The sequence below is a fragment of the Salvelinus fontinalis genome, chromosome 40, assembly GCF_029448725.1.
Source record: "Salvelinus fontinalis isolate EN_2023a chromosome 40, ASM2944872v1, whole genome shotgun sequence".
Lineage (NCBI taxonomy): Eukaryota > Metazoa > Chordata > Actinopteri > Salmoniformes > Salmonidae > Salvelinus > Salvelinus fontinalis.
In genome coordinates, this window is record NC_074704.1 from 24875845 (window position 1) to 24885347 (window position 9503).

Here is a 9503-nt window from a genome sequence, read left to right on the forward strand (position 1 = left end):
CCATAATGGCCATCGTTACGTTTGGAGGGAAAAGGGGGAGGCTTGCAAGCCGATGAACACCATCCCAACCGTGAAGCACGGGGGTGGAAGCATCATGCTGTGGGGGTGCTTTGCTGCAAGAGAGACTGGTGCACTTCACAAAATAGATGGTATCATGAGGCAGGAAAATGATGTGGATATATTGAAGCAACATCTCAGGACATCAGTCAGGAAGCTAAAGCTTGGTCGCAAATGGGTCTTCCAAATGGACAATGACCCCCAAGCATACTTCGAAAGTTGTGTCAAAATGGCCATCACAATGCCCTGACCTCATCCTATAGAAAATTTGTGGGCAGAACTGAAAAGGCGTGTGCGAGCAAAGAGGCCTACAAACCTGACTTGGTTACACCAGCTCTGTCAGGAGGAATGGGCCAAAATTCACCCAACTTATTGTGGTTAGCTTGTGGAAGGCTACCCGAAACATTTGACCAAATTTAAACAATTTAAAGGCAATGCTACCAAATACTAATTGAGTGTATGTAAACTTCTGACCCACTGGGAATATGATGAAAGAAATAAAAGCTGAAAGAAATCACTCTCTACTATTATTCTAACATTTCACATTCTTAAAATAAAGTGGTGATCCTAACTGACCTAAGACAGGGATTTTTTACTAGGATTAAATGTCAGGAATTGTGAAAAACTGAGTTTAAATGTATTTGGCTAAGATGTATGCAAACTTCCAACTTCAACTGCATTATTAAAATTAAATTAAAATACTTTTTGGAAGTTTTTACTGATTATGATGAGCTTAGCTAATTCCAGCTATGTGTGGAGCCATGTTTGTTGACATACAATGCATTCTGGGTTTCACATAATCGTCTGTCGGATCAAAGATGTTATAACAAAATGAAGTGAGTAAGGGTTCACTCATTTTTCGAGAACTTCCGGAAGTGAATGGTGGGATGGGAACGATGGTAGACGATACACCCCCTTCAACATGCATACTATAAACAGACCAAACTCATCTTGTCTCCTCTTATTATCTTTGGTTTCTGTGTAAAAACAAACACGGCGGCGCGCAGAAACTACCCATCCTCGGATTACTTTCGATTTCTAGAAAGTGTTTTACTGTAGGAGCAGAAAACATAATAACGGCTCAAATCTTACCAGCCAGAGAGGCACAAATCGCCATACAGCATGTTAATAACGCAATTAAGCAAACCAAACAAAAAACACATGCTGCAGCCCACTGGGCAATTTGGGATCCCCAATTTGCAAAAAAGGATTCAAACCAAGTTGCATCCAATCTGGTTTTGGAGAATTATTCTTAGCAACAGGGGCAAAGTATTCGGCAAGATCAGTCACATTAGAAGAGTGATCTGGGACCAAAGTACAACATTCATCCCCAATGATTGCACAAGTGCCCCCTTGACCTGCCAAAATATAGTCAAGGGCCTCTCTGTTTTGCAGAGCTAACTTAGGCAATTCTTTCATTTCCCCAGGAAATTTCGAGTAGCATTGCCCATTTTCGCTGTGTCTAGAAATCTCGAATTTGATCTAACACACATGCAACTCCATACCCAGGAAGAAACTCCCCAAAGAACCGGGAGGCAGGTGCCTGAGTGTGAGTGATGCCAGCCAGAGATCTCTTATCTCTCATTCCAGGTCTTTAAACAAAGCCTTCAGATCCCTCTCATTATTCTGAACGGTTCTCATAGCTGTCACCACAAACGCTACAGTACACGTCCCTCCCCATTCCGATGGAATGCTATAGTAAGCCATTTTTTTCCACACAACCAATAGGTTCCATTCGGAGCTCCTCTGAAAGGGATAACAACATTGTAGACTGAAATACCTTTAAGTAGCATTACCAGGTTGCCCAGTGTTAACAGTTCACTTACAGGTATTGGAGCCATTGCAATACATTTACAGTTACATTCTAGTTCACCCAAATGATTTCCTCCTCCTCCTCTAATACACCAAGGGGCTGTCATCACTCCTGCTACTGAAATGGGCGGGAGTAAAGTATATCTGGCCTAGCAAATGACGGTGGGTCTGTGTGGTTGAACAATGCAGAGAATGTCATGGGGTCAGGGTTAAGTGGCATTAGCACTAAGAATGGTAAGTCCATTTGCATAGTCAGATTTACCCCCATAGGAACTCCCACTAGCGGTAAACCTGCTCCTACCTTAAATAACTGGCCCCAATCCACACACCCAACATGCTTTTTGTCCAGATGTAAGATTAGCAACCATTCTGCTCTAGATAAAAACTAATTGTCCTCATTATTGTGAGGGCCCAGCAAGGCTCTCTTTCGACGATGACCATCTGCTTCTGGGTCACTACTCCGGACCAGCGTCGGCCTCTTTCGCTCAGGGATCCTTCTACCCTCTGTCAGGTTTCCCACAAGGGGTCAACCTACTGTTCTCATTAGCCCTCCCGTGCTAATGCAGAGGAGGGCCACACCGCACCACTGGAACTGGCTGCACCACGAACTGGCGAGGGCCCATCGTCTTCTGGATCAGGAACTCGTCTGCAGTGCGACGTGGATCCAGGTATCTCTCTCAACAACCTTCACCGCGGTGGGGGTGGTCAGAAGAACTTGGTACACAAAATAATCTGGGTTCAAACGGTGTTCAGATCCACCTGTTAGATCTGGCAGAGAAGCCTTCACCTGGGGAAAAAGAGACTTAGGAACAGTGTTATGAGTGTTACAATGTTACAATGCTCAACCATGTCTTCCTCCATTCCTTGCAGGGACAACCTGTTCTGGGCGAAAGGTACATCTGTCATTCGCATAGGACGGCCAGTCAGCATCTCGTGTGGAGAGAGACCAGTGACTATATGGGATCTCTCTCACGAGTGCTTTGGCCACAACAGCCGCTGTGGCTCTCCTGCAAGGGAACGCTTCAATTCATTTAGAAAACATGTCAGCAATCACCAAGCAATAATTATTCCCCTCACAAGTCCATAATTAAGTGCTCAAAGGGTCCTTCAGGCCTTGGATGGGACGCGGGGGATATTGAAATGCCGAGTCCAACATTGTTAGTCATACATCTCTTGCAGACATTTTCTGCAAACACAGTAAAACCTACTGTACACCAATATTTATTTACAAGCTTCACCATCCCTCCTTTTGACACATGTTCATCCTGACCATGTGACAATTTTGCGAGATAGTGGAGTGTACAACGGGGCATGGCAGGCCTGCTCCACTCATCCAGCCATACGCCCGAGTCATCCTTACGACAGCAGCCAGCCCACTTGCATTTCTCTGAAGGGTCAGCCGTCGCCTGTAAAGCAACGATGTCCTTAACAGAGGGAAAAGTATGTGGGGGCTGGACCTACCTCCATTTGTAGGAGGGGGGGAAACAGAGGACGCAGCCTGTTTAGCTGCACAGTCAGCCTTGGCATTGCCCCGAGAAACATTATCTTTAAAAGGAGTATAGGCCTGACACTGTATCACTGAGATTAACGAGGGGCGTTGAACAGCCTCCAACAGAGAGGACACAAGCTTACTGTGAGCAAGTTGCTTTCCAGAAGAAGTCAAAAACCCTCTATTCTTCCACAATATTCCAAAATCATGCACTATACCAAATGCATATCTACTGCCGGTGTATATGTTAACAGAGCCAAAATACAAGGTCTAGTCAAACCAAATAATTCTGCTACTTGAGCAGACAAGTTTGATGGGAGCCTTTGCACTCTCCACCGTCTCTAAACTAGCCACAACAGCATATCCAACTAAAGGCTCCTCTTTATCATTACGCTGAGCAGACCCGTCTACAAAAAAAACTCAAAATATGGATTTTCTAACGGGGTGTCTCTCAAGTCCATCCTAGGCCCTACAGTCAATCTCAATAGCCAAGTCACAATCGTGGTCTTCACCGGCCTCAGCCGTGGGAAGAAGATTTGCAGGGTTAAGAATTGTACATTGTACGTTTCAGAGTAACATGGGACATTGTCAACAGAATGTTCTGATGGTCTAGCAGTCTCGCAGGCGTCAAATGAGCCGTTCTTGCCTGTGTAATAATTGTGTGCACAGCATGAGGCACATGTACGGTTAGGGGAGACAGCCACAATATCAGAGCAAGCCAAAACAGCCTCAGTAACAGCCGCTACCGACCTCAAACAGGAAACCATTCCCCTGATGACACTATCCAATCGTTGAGAATAATAACCCACAGGTCTATATCCCAAACCATGGTACCGTGTCAAAACTGGTATCAGAAACAAATAGATGAAAAGGTTTTGTATGGTATGGCAGGCCCAGGCAAGGGGCGAACATCAGAGTTTGTTTCAATTTTACCAATGCCGTCAGCCTCATCTGTCCAGACCACAATTTCACTCGCCTCCATCTTTCTCCCATAAATGCAATCCTGCAATGGTTGAACTCTCTCTGCATAGTCTTTCAACCACGGACGACAGTAACCAGCCACACCCAACAAAGACATGTGCTGCTTAAAACTTGAATTGCCTCTAATCTATCTTTGGAGAGGTCGCGTCCCTCAGAAGTAATGTCGTGCCCTAAATATCGAACGGAGCTCCGGCATAACTGCATTTTACTTGGGGAAACTGTGTGACCATTTTCTGCTAAGAATATCAACAATGCTCAAATGTCTCCTTTGTGAGCAAACCCCCCCCAAAAATGGCCAAATCAATCACTGAAAAACAACAAATACCTGGGATAAAATGGTAACAGTGTTAGGCACCTGAGGTGCTCTAGCCATGTACCACATCGTTTTACTATTCTAAAGTCTTGCACAAAACGATAATCGCCAGATGGCTTCCTAACAGGTCAAATGGGTGTTTTACAGGGTGAATTCGGACAGGGAATCAAAGTGCCTTTTCCAACTAACGCACTATAAATGGGAATGATACCTTCTTTGCTAAGAGGGTACTGAGCTTTGTAGGGTCTGTGGGTACTTTTTTGGAAGGACCCCAACAGGCACAGCTCCTTTTGTCACGGTTTTCTAAAGTAGAACCCAGAAGCAGACCAAGACAAGGAGAGTAGGACGAAGGTGAGTATTTATTTACAAGTTTAAACGTAGAGGTAGAAAGATCCAGGTGGCGGAGCGGGCAGTGGAGGTGAGTTGATGGGAGTGAATAGGCAGATCCAAGGGAGTAACAGAAGCCACTGACGACCAGGCAGGAATGGGGTGAGTGTTCCGGATGAATGACTGTAGACAGAACAGAGGTAAGTTCAAGGCAAACAAGACGTACAAAACAACAAAACAAACTCTATCAAACTGGAGGCTGATACGCTGGCACAACATACTGTTCATGGCTAACGATCCGGCAGGGAATGGATGTCAGGTCAGAGCTTATGAAGTGGAGGGGTGATGATCAGGACCAGGTGTGCAGATAGCTGATGGGATACAGGTGCGGGTAATCTGAGATCTCCCAACTAGCTACGTCGCCCGGCAACCAGACAGGGTGCGTTCCAGGACACCGGAAAAAACACTCCAGGACAGAACACAGGCAAAAACAGACTCAGGAAGCGGGATTCGTGACACCTTTAATGCGTCCAATGTCCGTCTTTGATTTAGCCCACAGTTCTTCATGTCTCTTAGCCAATCAATGTGTGAATTATCTTGTAATACCCCAGGCATGGTTTCAATGGGAATTGGTTCATCTGTCCATTGCTTTCCTTGTGCTTTTGATAAGCTGCAATGTGGAACAGAGCCATGGACTTCATACAGACTTCTCTTAGGGTCCGTCAACAACACTCCAGCTGCTACGAAGTCTTCTCCTCTGCATATCCCATTCATTATCTCATCTTTCAGGTTCAACCATCTCTGTTGCTACTCGGGGTCTCGTTCGAATGAGGAAACAGCAGCAGTAAAACGTAGATGTTCAGAAACTTCCCAGGAAGCACACAATGGTGAAGAGAGGGATAGATTTCTCTTGATCCCAATGACAGTCCTTCATCAGTACATGCAACAGATAAATTCATTTTACACATCAGATCTCTTCCTAATAAATTTACTGGGCAGGCAGATGAATATAGGAATCTGTGTTTCCGTTTCCCCTCACCCCACATCCCTTCCAGGGGAAAGGTCAAACGTTCTTCAGGGAGAATTCCAGACGCCCCAACTGGGCGCATTGTTTTCTTTGAGGGGGGAACAGATAGGGCAGACGTTTTCAGCACTGAGACCACGGCCCCAGTGTCCAGCAAAAATGGAATTTTATGGTTATTCACTACAATGTAAATCCGGGGCTTTTGAGTTGGCACGGTGGTCATTTTTAGCATTTGACAGGTTTCTTCTGGTTCTTCATCATTGTTTTCTTCATTAGTTTCTTCTTCTGTTTCCACCTCGTCTTGTGTTTGGTATCCCCCTCGATCTCCTCCCCGACCTCCTCTCCTCCAAATGGGTTGTAACGCCAACAGGTGGGGAAGGCCAATCGTTTTGTTGTTCTCCTCCTTCAGGACAATCACTTGAGAAATGCCCTACCTTCCCACAGTTGTAGCAGCTCCAGTCTCTCTCTCCATCAGCTCCTGCAGAGGACCCTTAGCCTCTACTTCTTCCTCTGCCCCTGCGGTTTCCACGGTTACCCCCATTTCATTGACGTTCTCTCCCTCTTCCAGAATAGTACATCAGCTGTGCTTTCTTCAGTGTCTTTCTGTCCTTAGTTTCATTTTCATTCAACTGTCTTTCCCCATGGGTGATGTAAGGCTTGACATCAGGCAGTGGATTTGTTTCCCATGCAATACAAGTTGTGGTTACAGCAGTCTTCAAATCTTGTCTCATTCCTGTCACCAAAGCATGGCACAATAGGCTGCTGTATGAGGCTTGGTCAGACGTCAGGCCTGAGTGTTAGAGGAAGACTGTCTCTAGTCTTTCCATGTAGTCACAACATTTTTCATCAGGTCCCTGTTTGGTAAAATGGATTTTCTGCCAGCCTGTGTGTTTAGGAAAAGCAGCCTTTATAGCTGTAAATACTGCGTAGAGTTGGTCACCACGATCTACCACTAATACATCATGATCCCACGTATGTTTATAGTCCTTCCATTTATATTTTAAACAGCGACGGAGTACTTCTTAAATTTCCCTGGTGGTGGTGGGGTTGTACATGGAGATTATTGCTTTGACCAGTTCTTCAAACATCCCAGTCTCTCCAAACATCCCAGTCTCTCCATTTCCAACATACCACCACCATTATGGTTGGGGTAGCTTATATCAGATACATTCCAGGGGGAGGCTTTTTCTTCTTTCTCGTATCTTTTCTGTTTTTACCCCCATTTCTGTCCTTACTGCTGCTTGTTTCATGGATTTGTCTTGGCTACTTTCTTCTTTACTGACATTCTTCCTGCTGCCCTCGCTCCTTAAAGTAATGATGGACTGTTGTTTCTCATTGCTTATTTGAGCTGTTCTTGCCATAATATGGACTTGGTCTTTTACCAAATATGGCTATCTTCTGTATACCACCCCTACCTTGTCATAACACAACTGAAATGTCAATTAGCCTATCAGAAGCTTCTAAAGCCATGACATCATTTTCTAGAATTTTCCAACCCGTTTAAAGGCACAGTCAAGTATGTAAACTTCTGACCCACTGGAATTGTGATACAGTGAAATAATCTGTCTGTCAACAATTGTTGGAAAAATGACTTGTGTCATGCACAAAGTAGATGTTCCCACTGTATATAGCCTTGTTATTGTTATTTTATTGTGTTACTTTTTATAATTTTTTTACTTTAGTTTCTTTTGTAAATATTTTCATAACTTTCTTGAACTGCATTGTTGGTTGAGCGCTTGTAAGTAAGCATTTCACGGTAAATAAAGTTTGATTTGATGACCCTGGATCTGCAGACTGTCCTGCATGGAGCAGAATCAATCTACCTACTGCTGGCTGGCCTGCTGCAAAGTAGGGAATATCATAGAGGATACTTTGAAATGGACATTATATATTTAACATAGTGTATTGTCATTTAACTAATCTAACTTCCCTTTTTTACCCTTCTCTCTCTCCATTCCTTCTGTCTCTCAGAAGCTGCCAGTGAAGGTGCAGGAGGCTGGCCATTGGGCTATACTTTCCCAGTTACCAGATGCCAATTCCTTGGAAATGTATAAAAAACGAAGTCAACCAAAGTTGCAGCTGTGCATATTTGACAACTAAATGTTCACCCAGCAGTAGAAAAAGTATTGATGTTGCACTTCTGTACCTTTGTGTAATAAGTGTTGTTAACAGGAAGCTCATCTCGGAGGCAAGGTGTAAGGAGTATAGGTTCCCTTTCGTCTTCCTTGCATGTACAGTGGAAAGAAAAAGTATGTGAACCCTTTATAAATACCTGGATTTCTGCATAAATTGGTCATAAAATGTGATATGACCTTCATCTAGCTCACAACAATAGACAAACACAGTCTGCTTAAACTAATAACACACAAACAATTATACATTTTCATGTCTTTATTGAACACACAGTGTAAACATTCACAGTCCAGGGTGGGAAAAGTATGTGAACCCTTGGATTTAATAACTGGTTGACCCTCCTTTGGCAGCAATAACCTCAACCAAACGTTTTCTGTCAGGAGGAATTTTGGATCATTCCTCTTTGCAAAACTGTTTGAGTTCAGCAATATTCTTGATGTCTGGTGTGAACTGCTCTCTTGAGGACATGCCTCAGCATCTCAATCGGGTTGAGGTCAGGACTCAGACTGGACCACTTCAGAAGGCATGTTTTCTTCTGTTGAAGCCATTCTGTTGTTGATTTACTTCTGTGTTTTGGGTCATCCTCCTTTTGCATCACCCAACTTTTCTGTTGAGCTTCAATTGGTGGACAGATAGCCTAACATTCTCCTGCAAAATGTCTTGATAAACTTGAGAATTCATTTTTCCATCGATGATAGCAAGCTGTCCAGGCCCTGAGGCAGCAAAGCAGTCCCAAACCATGATGCTCCCTCCACCATACTTTACAGTTTTGATGAGGTTTTGATGTTGGTGTGCTGTGCCTTTTTTTCTCCACACATAGTGTTGTGTGTTCCTTCCAAACAACGCAACTGTAGTGTCATCTGTCCACGGAATATTATGCCAGTAGCGCTGTGGAACATCCAAGTGCACTTTTTCAAACTTCAGACGTGCAGGGGATGGAACTCAGCCATCCCCTCAGACACACCCAGAGGGGGATGTATAAGTGGGATGCTTGGGATACCCAATCTGATTTCACCCTATTGAAGTTGAGATTTAAAAGTGTTAAGTTAATGTTAGGGTAGGAGGTTATGGTCTTGACAAGGATTTCACTTAGCATCTATTATTTCGTTTTCAAAAAGGCTTTTGTGGATACTTTGTTAGAAACAATACATCTCAGAAACAACATACAGTGAATAGAACCCTTTTGGGTTCCATGTAAAACCCTTTCCACAGAGGGTTCTACCTGGAACCAAAAAGGCCTCCGCTATGGGGACAGTCGAAGAATCCCTTTGGAACCCTTTCTTCTAAGAGTGTATGGAACAGTGGATTCTTACAACAACATACAGTATTACTTCTATGCTTACCACTTTCCACAGAATAAAGAGATT

General features: G+C 44.0%; 1 long non-coding RNA gene across 1 annotated transcript; it reads right to left on the reverse strand.

The window, feature by feature from the left end:
- Positions 1-1914: 1914 nt before the first annotated feature.
- LOC129839685 (uncharacterized) lies at positions 1915-7351 on the reverse strand. The gene is made up of 2 exons (XR_008757062.1): positions 5261-7351; positions 1915-5162 (listed from the first exon to the last, which is right to left on the reverse strand). It is a non-coding gene; the product is annotated as an uncharacterized LOC129839685 (long non-coding RNA).
- Positions 7352-9503: the final 2152 nt, after the last annotated feature.